The following is a 17327-nucleotide window of genomic DNA, read 5'->3' as shown; positions in this document are numbered from 1 at the left end:
CTTTAGGCCTAATTAAATGCATAACCTCCCACTTGTCAGTCAACATCAAAGTGGTGAGACACAAACTCAGTGTGATGCTGTTTTGGTTGTTGACCATCACTCATGGACGGACACAAAACTCACAACAACCATGTTACACTTTCAAACTCTCTGAAAACTTGACGACGTGTCGTTGGCTGCAGCGAATGACACTTTATATTATGGACTGTTTTATTGATTGATCACTGAATCTAACTGGCCTCACAAATATCAGACATGTCTTCATCAAAGAGTGTAACGTCCACAGGGCATGGGAGGACATGTCCTCATGTCAAGCCCTTTTAACATTTAATCAGTGGTGATAATAGTAATCAAGCCGACATCTCCATGATTCAATTTTGACCCTCATTCATTCATTTTCTGTCACTGCTCATCCTGTTAGGGGGCACTAGGGGGGCGACTGGAGCTTATCCCAGGTGACACTGGGTGAGAGGCAGAGTTCACACTGGAGAGGTCACCAGACTATCACAGGACTGACACATAGAGACAGACAACCATTCACACTCACATTCACACCTACGGACAATTTAGAGTCACCAATTAACCTGCATGTCTTTGGACTGTGGGAGGAAGCTGGAGCACCTGGAGGAAACCCACACTGACACAGGGAGAACATGTCAGAGCACCTGGAGGAAACCCACGCTGACACAGGGAGAACATGTCAGAGCACCTGAAGGAAACCCACGCTGACACAGGGAGAACATGTCAGAGCACCTGGAGGAAACCCACGCTGACACAGGGAGAACATGTCAGAGCACCTGGAGGAAACCCACACTGACACAGGGAGAACATGTCAGAGCACCTGGAGGAAACCCACGCTGACACAGGGAGAACATGTCAGAGCACCTGGAGGAAACCCACACTGACACGGGGAGAACATGTCAGAGCACCTGGAGGAAACCCACGCTGACACAGGGAGAACATGTCAGAGCACCTGGAGGAAACCCACGCTGACACAGGGAGAACATGTCGGAGCACCTGGAGGAAACCCACGCTGACACAGGGAGAACATGTCGGAGCACCTGGAGGAAACCCACGCTGACACAGGGAGAACATGTCAGAGCACCTGGAGGAAACCCACGCTGACACAGGGAGAACATGTCGGAGCACCTGGAGGAAACCCACACTGACACAGGGAGAATTTGTCAGAGCACCTGGAGGAAACCCACGCTGACACAGGGAGAACATGTCGGAGCACCTGGAGGAAACCCACACTGACACAGGGAGAATTTGTCAGAGCACCTGGAGGAAACCCACACTGACACAGGGAGAACATGTCAGAGCACCTGGAGGAAACCCACGCTGACACAGGGAGAACATGTCGGAGCACCTGGAGGAAACCCACACTGACACAGGGAGAATTTGTCAGAGCACCTGGAGGAAACCCACGCTGACACAGGGAGAACATGTCAGAGCACCTGGAGGAAACCCACGCTGACACAGGGAGAATTTGTCAGAGCACCTGGAGGAAACCCACGCTGACACGGGGAGAACATGTCAGAGCACCTGGAGAAAACCCACGCTGACACAGGGAGAACATGTCAGAGCACCTGGAGGAAACCCACACTGACACAGGGAGAACATGTCGGAGCACCTGGAGGAAACCCACGCTGACACGGGGAGAACATGTCGGAGCACCTGGAGGAAACCCACGCTGACACGGGGAGAACATGTCAGAGCACCTGGAGGAAACCCACGCTGACACAGGGAGAACATGTCGGAGCACCTGGAGGAAACCCACGCTGACACGGGGAGAACATGTCAGAGCACCTGGAGGAAACCCACACTGACACAGGGAGAACATGTCGGAGCACCTGGAGGAAACCCACACTGACACAGGGAGAACATGTCGGAGCACCTGGAGGAAACCCACACTGACACGGGGAGAACATGTCGGAGCACCTGGAGGAAACCCACGCTGACACGGGGAGAACATTTAACGATTTATCTTCATATTGCCAAGCCCTACCCCGACTAAGACTGTTCCTAGTGGACCAACAGTCCTCATCAGGGTCCATCAGTGGACTTCCATGTTTCAGATGATACGTCATGTTTGTAGTCGACCAATGAAGATGAGTTTACATATCACCTTGGGTTCGTCCTTCACCTTCTCAAAATGATCCCACACTTTGGATTTCCTGCCCGACATGTTATTAACTAGCCTGTGGAATAACCGCAGGTACCAGCCCTGGAGATTAACCTGACTCCTGTCTGACTGCTGAGCGTGGACACTTCCTGTGTCTGTCCTTTTCTAAAATCTGAACTTTGTCCTCTTGCTGTGAAACGATCTTATTGTCGATAAAGAGGAGCTGATAAAAAAGTTAATGAGATGATCTGAGCCAACCTCAGTTATTACCATACGCTCAGAGTGTATGTTTAATGAGCAGCAGAGAGGTTACCAAACCATGTTTGTGGGGATTTATGCAGCCTGAAAGAAACCCTGCAGACACCACTGTGAGAAGTATTGTCACCTCCATGTGTACATATATTTACTCCTCGTCAGTATGTGTGAGATGGGCTGCCACAGCCGACAGGACTGACCAGCAACACTCTATTTTCAGAAGAAAATGTTGGAATTGCAAACAATGAATAATGAAACGTTTCTATGTTTCATACGTATCTTATCAACGTCTCTAAAGTGATGCAGTATCTGAGCTGACCGTCATCAGGAGGTGGAGGTGATGGTGGAGACGCACCTGCTGAGCTGCAGACCACTGTTCAACAGTGTTCTTTTGTGTTTTTCTTGTGTTTCCAGTTGATTTTTGGGCACCAAATGTGGGCGTTTAGTTGCCACCCAGCCACTTCTTAAGTGTAAAGGGAGTTTGTTTTTACAGAGACATTGCTGCTGTTCTAGCCAGGATACTGCAATGAAAAGTGGTTGTGTTTAACCGGGACTGCAGCATTTCCAGCTGGGACAGTGTTACCAAAAGCAGGTATTTCAGGCTAAAGCATGATCTTTTCTGAACCATAACCAAGTGGTTTTGTGCTTTGACCTATCAACACGTTAAACACAGCAATGTTAAAACGTAAAGTTTCAGTGTATCAGCAACATTACGTACCATCATCAGACGGGAGACATGAGAGTTGAAGAGCTGCAAAAAGTAATTAATCAATTGAGAGAAAAAAATGTTTCGAGAAACAAATGCTTATTTTGGTGTCTTTTAAGTGCAGAACAGCCACTAGATGTGATTTGCCTTTATGAAATCAAACTGAATGTATTCTGGTTTTGGACTGTTGGTCACACAAAACAAGACGTAAAGATTAGCCAACAGCTCTTTTTTCACTTCTTTCTGAGATTTTATATACAAAACGATGAATCAGTTAACATCAAAAATAATCAGCAGAATAATCAGTAATAGAAGTAACTGTAACTGTAGTGAAGGAAAGAAATTCACGTACACAAACACAAAATATGAAGTTAGCCATATCTAAGGTACATTTCCCCCGACACTGGAGCAGGAGCCGTTTTGAGGTTTTGATTGTGGTGGAGAGATATGAGGACACGTAGCTGTGAGCTGGGACAGCATGAAATGAAAGCAGAGAACAATTTGAAAAGCTCGACCAGAGCGGGTCTGAACATCAGGGATGAAAACGACTGAAATGTTGTCATTTGTCGCCGTCACAGAGTGAAGCCCAGCAGGCGGATGACTCACACTGTCACTTTCTTCTTCACACTGTGCTGTTTGTGTTCGATGAAATAAAATCAAAGCAGTGTCCGGCTCCTGTCCTCTTTTATCCCCTTTCCCTTCACTTCTTCACAATCCATGTTTCACTTCCTCTGCTGCTGATGGACACGTTTATGTGATGTAAATGGAAGTCAGGACATTTTGGATTCAAAGAGGTTTTACTGTCATGTGCAGTTCTGTCATCAACACGTCCGTGAACAAGTGAATTTGGAAATATTACTTCAACAGAAAGTTTCACATCAGCTGTCTTCGTTTTCTCCAAATTGCCTCAACAGCACTCGTCTTTACTGAGCAGGCTACATGCTCGCTGTCGTGTCCCCAGCGTGATGGTGCATGAGCCAAAAATGACGTCATTACGTATTTCCCATTAAACATGAAGGCTTTGCCAGCTCTCAGTCAGTCGTCAGCGTTAACTGTGGTTAATGTGTGGTTAGGTTCAGGCACAAATACTACGTGGATATGGTCAGGGTTACGAGAAGATCATGTTCTGGCCACAAACACCCGCTGGGAACACAACAACTTGTCAGGGGGAAAAAAATGCTTTTTATGGCAATATCGCAAAACAATGATGGGTCGCTTAAAAACAACAGCGTTTGGTGCCATAACGGTCTTTGGAAAACAGTGAAGTTGCCGTGAAAAACACCAGCGTTTGGTGACTAAAAGCTGCTTGTAAATAGCTACAGGTTGCTAAAACAAATCACATTTATTAGGCTCCCTAAAAAGCTTCTTGTAAAACAGTGACGGGTCACTAAAAACCCACATGTGTTGCCCTGCAGATGCTGGAAACACAACAATGATTTGTTAAAAACACCCGTTTGATGCCTAAAATGTCATTAGAAAAACATGATGGGGGGGCGTTGGTAGTGCAGTGGATAGTGCCGGTGCCCCATGTACAATGGAGATGCCTCGCCGCAGCGGTCGCAGGTTCGCCTCCAGCTTGCGACCATTTGCTGCATGTCACCCCCCGCTCCCCCCCCATTTAACTCTATCCTGAACATTAAAGGCAAAAAGCCCCCAAAAAAATAATCTTTAAAAAAAAAAATAAGAAAAACATGATGGGTCACTAAATATCTGGAAGTGAAGTTGTTCCTGAAAGCTGAAAAGGCACTCGCTGGTTACTTAAAGATAACCACATTCAGTGCCTAAAACACAACCACTTGTGTTGTTTGCAGGTCAAACTGCAACTTGGCAGGTTTATACGATATGTTCGCCCTAACGACTTTCGTTAGGAAGTAATGTGTCAGCAGTTAGTTTCCAGCTTACTGTGCTGCCCCCAAGTGGCCAAAAAAAGTAGGCCAGTGTTACAATCATCATCTGTAATATGAACACTGAATTTCAAACTGTAATCACATTACTGTAACGTGCTACTGAGTAAGTACACAGCGCAGATACACTGAAGGGCAACAGGAGAACAATGAAGATAAAACAACTGCGTCTTTTTAATCTATTTTGTTTACGTCGTAATAAATTGAGACAAATAAATAAATAAATAAATAAATATGATTTCCTCATCCAGCTGATGATCTCGTCTGCGTAACACACATTCATTAAAATGAAGCTGCGTTTATTGGATCCAGGTTTCCTGTGTGTATCCAAATTAAAAGCCTTCTCATTATCTCAGTCAGGTAAAATCATCACTCTGAACTGGAGACAGTGGAAACCATCAGAGACACTCTCATTAAAACGACACCTGCTCACCACTTGGCGTGTGATGATCACTTGCTGGAAGGTGAGTAAACTGAAATGACGGCGGGCTCTAATTGTAATTAGATGTCCACTCTCTGCAGACACATATTCAATTATGTACTTTATACAGATGAATGAGGATTTGTGGAGGACATTGAATTTAATTATGCAGAGCTGGATTTTATCTCCACACCTCAGAGCTGAGAGACGACAGAGCGGGCCTCCTGCAAGAACAGATGTTTATCCCAAAGTCTTCACTGCACAAACCTGCTGTTACGACTTGTTTGAACGTGATGAATGTCACATGTTCGTGTCGCAGAGTGGACAAAGTCACCTGTACCAAAGAAAGAGAACTAAATGTGCTGCCGATAAGTTGGGCCGACCCAAAGCAGCTTCGATCACTGCTTTGGTAACTGAAGCCCAAATCAGTGCTCCAATGCTGCATTTTTCTAAACCATTATCCAAACTACAGTCACCGCCCGGTGGCTGTATGACTCCGCCCACACTAGGGTTGCAGCGATATACTGGTTTTAAGGAACGCCGTGATATAAAGATTATTTAAGATATTCAAAAAGATATTTTAAAGAACAGCAACTGGTCGGAGCATCTCCCCTTAATTATTATTATTATTAGAACTGTTTTCTTATTTTCCTTTTACACAAACTGTTGTCCTTCAGTCAGCAGGACACCTGCATGTGAAGGCTCATCTCAGGTCTTAATCTGTCCTCTCACAGGGCGTTAAATCTGCCCACAGTTCAGTCTGTCAGGTGTCTGCAGTATTTCTGACAGGTGTTATGACGGTGTTGGTCAGTCTGTCAATAAAATGATTTATGTCGATGATCAGGCTGAAAACTTTATCTGAGGACGTCAAACTTAAGTTTCCTTTAGGTAAATAATCCGCAGTTGGAAAAAAAAGGTCATAAATTGCAAAGTATTTTATCACAACACTATCATATCATGACCTGAGTATCGTGATGACATTGTATCGTAGGTCCTCTGATGATTCTCACACCTAGTAGATATGTTTATGCCCATACATTTAAAAAAAGTAAAAGAAAAAGTCATCGACATGTCGTGAAGAAGAAGGTCGTTTGGGTCTGGATGACCCAGGGGTCTCCTGAAGCAGCATCTGTTGTGGTCACTGAAGCAAAAACCCGGGTGTGGGAGGAGTTCGGGAGGCTCTGGAGAAGGATTTTTAGTTCTGGCAGACCGCCTCAATAAGGGAAAGCAGGGCTTGTCTCAGGCTGTGCTCAGCAGGCAAAGCTTTCAACTCACTGGTCCATCTCCGTCCCAACCCTCACCTATGGTCATGAGCTCTGGGTAGTGACTGAAAGAATGAGGTCACAGATACAAGCGTCTGAAATGAGTTTCCTCTGTAGGGTGTCTGGGCTCAGCCTTAGAGATAGGGGGAGGAGTCAGACATCTGGAGGGAGCTCGGAGTAGAGCCGCTGCTCCTTCATGTTGAGGTGGTTCAACATCTGATCAGGATCCTCCTGGAGGAGCTGGAAAGTGTCATGGGGGAGAGGGACGTCTGTGGTGCTTTGCTAGGCCTGCTGTAAGCGGATGAAAATCCAATTCATCAGGTCTTATCTGAGACAAGAACATTTGTGACTGACAGTTTGAGCACCTGCGACAAGCTTAAAGATACGCGAGCAAGATGCTGAAAAAGCGTCTGGAATAGTTTCAAAATTTACAAAGATGACTTCCAGAAAGTTGAGCAAGCGCCAAAGGAAACCAGCAAACTAACAAGTCAGCCGTCTCACAGAGTATTCTTTGTTCTAGCTACTAGCAACCTGCATGCTGACCAAGTGGCTGATTGTCACCTTATTTTTGGTGCATCCATTAAACTGGCGTTTAAAAAACGTCCTCTCGTGTTACATCACTCCTCTTCAAAGCTTTAATCGTGGATACTCCTCACTGAAGCTCTGATGCCCTAAATCTGGTATTCAGCACAGCTTTATTAGGAACTTTGATGTTTGTACGAGTGGTTTTTACTCCAGGCTGAATACTTCTGAAGTGGAAAAACCAATTTGCCCTTCTGGAGATCCTGTGGGGTCACTATTTACAAGACCACAACTGTTTCCCATCCTGCCCCTGGAGGAAACTACTTCACCAAAGTCCCTTTAAGAAATACGACATTTTAACAATTCTTTACGTGTCCACAAAAACACATAACTCCCGATCTGTCACTGAAATAAGTGCTCGTTAAACATCGTCTCTTCACAACTCCACCAGTTTCTCGTCCTTTTCTTAAAAGAGAACAGAGACTTGTTCACGTTCTCGCTCCTCTCCGGAGTCCGATCTGTGTCAACCGTCTACCTGGTTCGCTGCTTCCTGTTTGGTGCTGGAGAGCGCACAGCCATTGGCTGCTGACAATCACGGAACTTTAAGACTAAAAACTTACATTGATATTAACCCTTACACTAAAGCATCGAGAGCACAGGAGCAAAACCTCATGGCTTTATTCCAACACTGGGAATCTGACAATAAAATCATGTGAAAATGTGTGTGTTGTAAGATCCACAAAACGTTCACCTCATTCTGTCGTCACACTTTGTTCATCTTCACCATGTTTGATTTGAACCTCTCTGACAGGTGTCTCCACCACAGCAGTCACAAGTCAGTGAACCTGTTGGTACGTCAGGAGCAGTTTCCCGTGTGAAAACTCCTTCAGCTCATTTATCAGCTGCCGTTGTGGTTTTATGCAGAAGCAAATAAAGCAGCCAGCAAAGACAAACAGTCGGATTACAAAGAGAATCCAGGTTAGACTCTGTTTCTGAAAACCAAAGCATACTTGCTGTGGATTGTACAGCTCAACACAAAGACATTAACCAACCCAACAGTGACAGGATCTCCCAACGAGTAGTGTGTGTGTGTCTGCAGCCTGAAATCTCCCTTCTTCCTCCACAGCTGTTACAAACACATCAGTGAGCCAAACTGTTGCACCGAGCGACACGTGTTTCATGAACACAACAGGGGTGGAGGGAAAGATCAGTTCACTTCAGTATGGTGATATTACATTTTGTGTTTTTTAAGATTTCAAACTTTAAGTCAAGTATTTTTAAGATTGAGGTTTCAAGTTGGAAAAACAAAACTATGTCAAATCTGAAACATTAATTCAAAGTCACGGTTGAATTGTTGATCTCATTATTTTAATCCTGAACATTTTATCATGTCTAATTTTTATGTTTTTGTGTGTGTGGCAGAAATGAGGCTTCCACAGCAACACGTGGGGAGTCAGGCAGTAACCTGCTTCATGGGTTGGCGAGCTGATGGTGAAAAGTGATTGTCGGACGGCGCCCGGCGGCCTCGCTTCACTCAGTCTGTCTGTTCTGTGACATTAAGTGCTGCATGATAGCCCCATTGAATTTGGATGGAATTTGGAGGAAACCCACGCTGACACAGGGAGAACATGTCGGAGCACCTGGAGGAAACCCACGCTGACACGGGGAGAACATGTCGGAGCACCTGGAGGAAACCCACGCTGACACGGGGAGAACATGTCGGAGCACCTGGAGGAAACCCACGCTGACACAGGGAGAACATATGGGAGCACCTGGAGGAAACCCACGCTGACACGGGGAGAACATGTCAGAGCACCTGGAGGAAACCCACACTGACACGGGGAGAACATGTCAGAGCACCTGGAGGAAACCCACGCTGACACGGGGAGAACATGTCAGAGCACCTGGAGGAAACCCACGCTGACACAGGGAGAACATGTCGGAGCACCTGGAGGAAACCCACGCTGACACGGGGAGAACATGTCAGAGCACCTGGAGGAAACCCACGCTGACACGGGGAGAACATGTCGGAGCACCTGGAGGAAACCCACGCTGACACGGGGAGAACATGTCGGAGCACCTGGAGGAAACCCACGCTGACACGGGGAGAACATGTCGGAGCACCTGGAGGAAACCCACGCTGACACGGGGAGAACATGTCAGAGCACCTGGAGGAAACCCACGCTGACACAGGGAGAACATGTCAGAGCACCTGGAGGAAACCCACGCTGACACAAGGAGAACATGTCAGAGCACCTGGAGGAAACCCACGCTGACACAGGGAGAACATGTCAGAGCACCTGGAGGAAACCCACGCTGACACAGGGAGAACATGTCAGAGCACCTGGAGGAAACCCACGCTGACACAGGGAGAACATGTCGGAGCACCTGGAGGAACGTTAAAACTTTATGTGTCGACAGCACTGTGGTTCAGGTGTCGGTGGGTAAAAGATCAGGTTGTAGCTTATAATACTTGGTTTTTATCCCGTCAGGAAACGCAGCGACGTCTCGTAAGAACAGCAGCTTTTCGTGTGACTATCGTGTCTGGAAAATCTGTGAAGGGTCAGTAAAAATCACCCACATTTAGTGTCTGAAAAAACAGCGATGTCTCATTAAACTCAGCAGCTTTTTGTGGCGTTGTCAGGTTGGTGTTACAGAGCACATTTCCCTGCAGACTATTTATGAACAAGCTGCTCTCAATCAAGCCAATAAGATGGTCAATGACTCGTCTCATGTTCTGCACACAGAACGAGCTGCTGAGCACCTCACTACAAAACTTCATTCATACTTCTGTCTTTTAAGCTTTTAAATAATGGTAAAGGTAAAGCCAGAGTGGAGACTGGATCATGATGATTTGAGGATCTGCATTTGTGTACAGGTGTTTTATCTGCTGGTGAAACACAGCACCCACATTTGGTGCCGAAAACCAGCTGGAAACACAGAAATAAAACAAGTGGTTTTGTTGTTTGCTGGTGTTGAACAGTGGTCTGCAGCTCGGCAGGCATGTCTCCTCCACCTCCTGATGACAGTCAGCTCAGATACTACATCAGCTTAGACACGTATGAAGTGTACAAAGGTAACATATTCATGGTTTGCAGAAAACATACAAGCTCCACGTGACTGTGCTGAACGCCTCAACACGTTTTCTACCAGCACCTGAACGCAACATGTATTTGTGGATCTGATGATGTAAAAAAAGTTTTAAAAATTGTTACACTCGTTTACCTGTAAACAAAATGCAGCCACATTCACACTGACATTTCTGAATGGTCTGAACAGTCACCAGAAGAAAACGCTGACATGTCACATTTCTGCGTTTTATATACGCATCATATTAACATCTGTCAGTGACGGACCAAACACAGGTTGTTTTTTGTGGGCGACATGTTTCCAGCTGCAGGTTGTTAACAGCTGACACATCAGCCCTTCACCTCCCTGCACTGCACTCTCCTACATCAGTCCCAAACTTACACCAAGTGGTGACGTGAGAGACACTGAATATTTACAGAATGATTTCTACCCAGTGTAGATACAGATGCACCCACTGGAGCTGGGGCACAAACTGGGAGTGGACAATTTGGCAGAGAAGACATTGGTTGGTGGGCAGTGTACAGTTATAATACATCAGGACATCCTGTGAGCCATGTGCACACAGAGCCTGCAGTATTAGCACCATGTCACTGGGAAATGTCCGAACTTTGCTTTTGACCTTGAAAAATAAAGTTGCACTAAACCCATGAAGGATTAATCACTGAGCTGTGATGCAGAGGACCAGTGAGACACTTCACTGCTGCAGTGTCTCCATGCTGGAGTCACACTGACTGGAGCAGGACAATTAACTTTAGAAGTGACTTGATCGATTTCAGCTCACACCATCATCATCATCATCATCATCAGTGTGACTGGTGTCAGTGTGCGGATCAGTGAAGTCTCACCTCTCCCAAACAGCGATGTGAAAGTTTGATGTGGAGGCAGAAGCAGCAGCTGTCTCACATCTGTTTTTCCTCTGGCTGCAGACACACAGACACAGTCATCGATCAGGAAGCTTCGTCCTCTCACCGCCCAGTCACCCCAGTCACGACCAATTAAACTACAATTAACCAATTAAATCCGCCCAGGCTGCAGCTCCATCTCCTCCTGCTGCTGTATGTTGTGCAGCTGGCTGTCAGGCAGGAGGAGCATGTGAGGAACAGTGACCTCTCCTCCTGTGACTGACCAGCTGGAGCCAAACGGAGCAAACTGCGCGCGGAGAAACGCGCCGCTGTGGGCTCAGACCCGCCGCGTGTCGGTACCGTGACAATCAGCTCCGTGTCGCCGCACCAACAACCAACACTCTCACCCAACAACTACACCCAGAAAACACTGCGGCGGCGGCGGCGGCTCGGAGGAAGAGGAGCTGCACTCACCTGTCCGGCTGTCGGTGCTCTGTCTGCGGCCACAGACGGTGCTGTGTCTGCTGACGGTGCTCACCGCTCTGCACGGAGAGGCGTGTGTGTGTGTGAGTGTGTGAGTGTGAGTGCGTGTGTGTGTGTGTGTGTGTGTGTGTGTGTGTGTGTGTGTGTGAGTGAGAGAGATAGAGAGAGAGAGAGAGAGAGAGAGAGAGAGAGAGAGCTGGTCTGGCAGCAGCAGCAGAGGCGTTTTCATGTCACAGCTCTGTTCAGTCTTTATCATTGAAAAATGTTCCTTCCTGTGGGATCAGGTCTGCAGACTGCATGGTGCGGGCTGCAGGACCGGAGCCACGTTTGTTTGTTTCCATCACCACTCAGCTTTGCCACTAGGGCTGTAGTCAACCAAAGAAAATCTTTCACACATAATCTTCAACTAATCGATTAGTCGTGGGGAAAAAAATCTGCACGTTATTTTTACATGTGCAGTGATGTGTCTGTGTCACTCTGCAGTTACACCTCCAAAACACTAGTCGGCGGTGTTAAGAGCTGTAAAGTTTAGTTCAAATCAAACTTTATTTATTCAGTTGATTCAAAACACACATTAAACACATATTAAACAAACACCCATTCTCAGAACCCATCGGCTGTATTCACCGTCTGACTTCTGGCAGACGGTGAATACAGTGTTGATTAAAAACGTCTCCGTCTGTTGATACTTTGACTTGGATTACTGCTAAAATGAACAATCCAGAGGAACAAGACCGCCCGTCTGGAGGACAGGGACACGAAACCTCCGGGGAAAAATCTGACAGGCGTCCTGACTCTGAGCTCCTTAAAGGGAAATTTCGGTTTATTTCAACCTGTCTCCTATCGTCCTAAATTTGTTTCAAGTGACTAGTGACATAAAAATAATAGTTAGCATGTTAGCCGTTAGCCTAGATACACCTGGGGCGCATAGTAGCGTCAGACCTGTTAAAACGTAAGTGAACGGGCAACCTTCAAGTGCAAAGTTAGTCCACTAAACAAGCTTTTTTTCCACAAAGACCGCCTCATTTCGTTAGGATAAATGTCAGAGAACATATAGAAAACAACATGTAAACATGTTGTCTTACCTTACCGGTGTGCTGCCATGTTTGTTTACCATCTAGCTCTGCTTTCCAAAGCGTGGCTGAAATGTCGCAAGAACAAGCAGCAACAGCTGGAAGGCAGAACCGGACAGTAGCCTGAAAAGTTCATTCATTTATTTTATGAAAGATTTATAGAATAATGGCTGACTTTTTGCCAGACTTCGACTTTGTGGAAGAGGAATTTGATTTTGCAGAGTTTGATGGCCGCCCTTATTTATTTGAGCCAGAATACACTGACGAAGAGCTTCGTGAAATTGAAGAACGGAGGAGGAGAGAGAGAGAGAGAGGCGCAACAGGTAGAGGACGAGAGAGGAGGAATGGCTGCTGCAAGGCTGCATAGCTCTGGAGATTGGTGGTGTACCTGTGAATGCTGTGCCCCAGTGCCCACAGAAGAGGAATGCCTCTGTTGCAAGGAATGGGACCGGTTGCAGCCTTATTTTCAAGGTCTGGATGTGACCGAGGACGAGACACCTCCACCTGGAGTAGTATCCAGCTGGGCTTTATCTAGAGCTCGCCAGATATATTTCGGCCGCGCTTTGGAAAGCAGAGCTAGATGGTAAACAAACATGGCAGCACACCGGTAAGGTAAGACAACGCGTTTACATGTCGTTTTCTATATGTTCTCTGACATTTATCCTAACGATATGAGGTGGTCTTTGTGGAAAAAAAGCTTGTTTAGTGGACTAACTTTGCACTTGAAGGTTGCCCGTTCACTTACGTTTTAACAGGTCTGACGCTACTATGCGCCCCGGCTGTATCTAGGCTAACGGCTAACATGCTAACTATTATTTTTATGTCACTAGTCACTTGAAACAAATTTAGGACAATAGGAGACAGGTTGAAATAAACCGAAATTTCCCTTTAACAGGCTCCATCAAACAGAGTCTTTCGGCGTTCCTCCAGCGTCCACACACCCCTGGATGTGGAGCCGTGGTCCCTGTCCTCCAGACAGACTTGTCCCTCCGGAACATTGATTCTAACATTAACCCTCAACAAAGTATCAACAGACTGTAATGTTTTTAATCAACATTTTAAAGTGGAAATAAACAACTTGTCAGCTAACCCAGCTAGCTGTGCTAGCATGGTAACACTCCTGATTGTAGAAATAAACACGCAGTGAAAGTTTCTTGTCGTTGAGGAAGCTGTACTTTGAGTGTTTTCGTGTCGCTTCCTGCTCCGCCACATTTCTGAGGGAAATATGTTGGAAAGATTTGTTTCTCCACCAGCTCCTTTCCTCTTTAGTTTCCTCTCCGTTCTTTTCCTTCCTCCTCCACCCATCTCCGTCACTGTGACCGTAGCTAATAAATGAAGGGACGGTGGTTCTCATTTCCTGTCGTGTCCCACCTGAGTCACTCCTCCGGGCTGCAGCTGCTCTGAATCAAACTAATGAAACACAAATAAAAACCTCAGTGGAGGTGACGCATCTGACAGACGGTGGTGGTGGAACATGGTTCATGTCTTCACGTCTCGGGTCCACGTCATTAGTCCGACGTCCCGTTGTTCCGATATGTGATTATACTAGGCTATACTGTATTTGTGTACCATAGAGGATCAGCAACGCAACAAAAGTAGGCTACTGGTCGAGATACAAGTGTCATAGAGAGGAGAGAATGAAACATCATAACCTCCTGTTATTAACTCTGGGGTCCGGGTTGTGTGGGGAGCTCTCCGCGGTGCTGAACGGCTCCCGGTGGGCGTATTTCTGCCTTGATGGTGCGCCGCGACCGGCTCTGGGTCAGCTGGGAAAGGCTTGAGGCGAAGCAGGCTCACGGCTTATGTGTTTGTCACTTTCTTTTTCATTGTAACACACACCATGATCTTTTCCTGACCCTAACCAAGTGGTTTTTGTGCTTAAACCTAACCAGACCTTAACCACAGGGCATCATGATGATTTCGGAACAATGGGACTTCGGAACAATGGGTTTAATATGGTCGGAACAATGGGCAGACCCCCACCTCTCAGCCTCTGCAGGGTGACTTATCATGAAACCCGTCTGTGTGAGGACGCCTCTCGTTATCGTCCTCAAAGCTAACGCAGCCGTGCAGACGTTCCAATCAGCCTCACAGACGAGGTGGAGCAGCTGCATCAGAAGCTCTCTGGCTGCCAAATAATAGCAGAGGATTGCAACGCCACGCTGCTTGTGGCTGACTCAGAGCAATTTGCTGCAATAATGAGTTTGGAGCTCTGTGTGCAGAGAGAGAGGAGGAAGATGTGTGAGAGGCAGGAGGACAGTGTTTGTCCTCTTCTGTACAGTAATGAAAGGCAATTTGTGACGTGACTTTGGGAATCTGAACATCGATAGGTGTGTGAGCCTCGAGCCAGACATGAGGACAGATGAGAGGTGCACTTCAACACACACAGTCCAGTCTGGAGATAATAACTGCTGCTCCTCTTTCCTCTGAGGCTTTCTGGTGTGCACCTGTTCGTGTGTAGATGTCACATGATGTCCGACAGGTGGAGTCATCGAGACCCAACGCAGCATCAACCAGCACATCTCCAGTCACAGTGAAGTGTTTCTACAGTTCCAGCTGGACGAGGACATCTAACTGGCCTACTGTCCTTGTCCCAGTACACAAGCACGGGAGGGGAATCCATTTATTGAGCCAAGTATGTGCGACTCCTCTACGATAGGTGGAGATATGCCCCCTTTCAGCTTGTTAGTATTGGACCTTTTTCCTGTTGACCTATTACGTCACAGACCAAACAATGGACAAACAAGTTAGCTACGGTTAGCTAGCTGCTAACTGCTACCATGGTGGACAACTTTACAGCTCTGTACATTTGGTCCGTCCAAAAAGTCACGGCTCTGGATGTAGATTTCTCCATGTTGTTACCGGCTTCTTCTTCTCTTACACATTTAATGCTATTGGACTTCCGGGTCAAAGCCCGGGGCGGAAACTGTGGAGCATGCTCAGAGCGCCTCGGCCAGTTTGGGTCTGATTGACTGTATACATGCAGGAGTCACATGATCTGGGTGTGTTAGTCCCACTGTGACACATTCACTGCAGGACCATTTCACTCACACTGACATGTTTACAGGGATTTATATAAATCTGTTTTCTCTGTCATCATGGAAACAGACGGAGGGTGTGAGATACACAACTTATATGATGATGATGAGAGAGCTAAAGTGGAGGAGGTGTTGGGACAGACAAACACGGTTGTGCTCACTGAGACTGATGGACTTCTCTCAGTGATCACAGTGACCTCGAGGTCACGGCACATTAATATGACCCACAGCAGGATCTTCAGTCGCTTTTAAAGAAGACGGGAAACGCACTTCACTGACGCGTGTGCCGACTCTTAAAGGGATAGTGCACCCAAAAATGTAAATTCAGCCATTATCTATCTTGTTTTGAATCACTGCAATAATAAAATACACATATATTTGCATATTTTTTCCACTCCCATGTTGACAAGAGTGTTTGAACCTTGAGAAATATCCCTTTAAGCTTCTTGTAGAACAGATAAAACACGAGCGATTAATTGCGAGTTAACTACTTTAATCCATCGACAGCACTAAAATTTACACAAAATGACAAGATTGACAAAGCGCACAAGAGTTACATGAATAATATGACATTTCACCTCATCCCATTACATAGATGAAGATTTGATAAAGAGAGACAGACTGTAGGTCTTACGTCTGTCCCTCTACACTGTGGGATGGAAAGAGGGACTGACAGGGACCTCCATCTCTCCCTATGGATCCAAATTACCTGTGGAGGGAGATTTAGGTTGATATTTATATCACAGAAAAAGACTCAAAGTCCAGAGATGCTCCTAATAAAACCAGAGTAATTCAGTTCAGTGTGCCGTGGTTTATGTTGATGATTTTAAATAATCTGCCTTTCTTTCACAGAGATAATCCTAAAATACTGAGTTTCAACTGAACACTGGTGACTGTGCGTCTGTGGGTGAAACGACACCGAGTCTGGGGAGAAGCTCCAGTCTCCCTCATGGAAGCTGGACATATAGGGCACTCGACTGGGACGTGAATCCTGAAGAGAATTTCTGGAGATGGAGACATGTTGAGTCTCAGACATGAGGACTGAAACAGGAGGAGATAAAAGTCAGTCTCGTGTGAGTGGAGGTCTCAGATATTCTTTGATATCAGTCGTCCCTGCTGTGCTCTTTAAAACTGCTTCAGCACAGAGAGTGCGAAGAGAAGAGATGAAATCAATTTCACATTCACACTGCTCTCCTCTCCCTCTTGCCCCTCGAGCCCTTCATCGTGCTGTAGTGATGATCTCTTCAGAGACGGTGTGACCGGGGCCTTGAGCAGCTTTTGTGTCGTGTGATCAGTGACAGTTTGACTGCTGTGTGTGTGTGTGTGTGTGTGTGTGTGTGTGGGTGTGTGTGTGTTCGCACATCATCCTGAGACGTCCGCTGGGACTTAATGAAAACAAACTGAGCGAGGCATCAAAGACACATCTGAGTAATGATGGACATCTCTGCAGCTAATAAGAGATGATTTCTAATTAAACTGAGGGTGCAGGAGCTTCCTGGCCTGCGCGCTGTTTGGATCCTCGGAGGTGCTGGAACAATATTAAATGGGCTGCGGCTCTCACTGGAGATGTGAGGATGAATTAGGCTCTGGGTTGAAAGGCTCCCGA

The 17327-nt window shown here is 46.4% G+C and overlaps 1 protein-coding gene across 2 annotated transcripts in view; it reads right to left on the bottom strand.

The window, feature by feature from the left end:
- The window catches only part of LOC117269337 (neuropeptide Y receptor type 1), a 33439-nt gene extending 21680 nt beyond the window's left edge, over positions 1-11759 (bottom strand). Inside the window, exon 1 of one of the 2 annotated variants that reach the window (XM_033646283.2) lies at positions 11602-11759. The gene's annotated coding sequence lies outside the window, so the exon portion shown is untranslated. Of the gene's footprint in view, positions 1-11130; positions 11221-11601 lie in introns of those variants that run through there. The other variant, XM_078162038.1, reaches the window with a different exon arrangement.
- Between the last annotated feature and the right edge of the window lie 5568 nt (positions 11760-17327).

The sequence above is a fragment of the Epinephelus lanceolatus genome, chromosome 19 (assembly GCF_041903045.1).
Source record: "Epinephelus lanceolatus isolate andai-2023 chromosome 19, ASM4190304v1, whole genome shotgun sequence".
Taxonomy (NCBI): domain Eukaryota; kingdom Metazoa; phylum Chordata; class Actinopteri; order Perciformes; family Serranidae; genus Epinephelus; species Epinephelus lanceolatus.
This window is presented reverse-complemented; position numbering and strand designations above follow the sequence as displayed.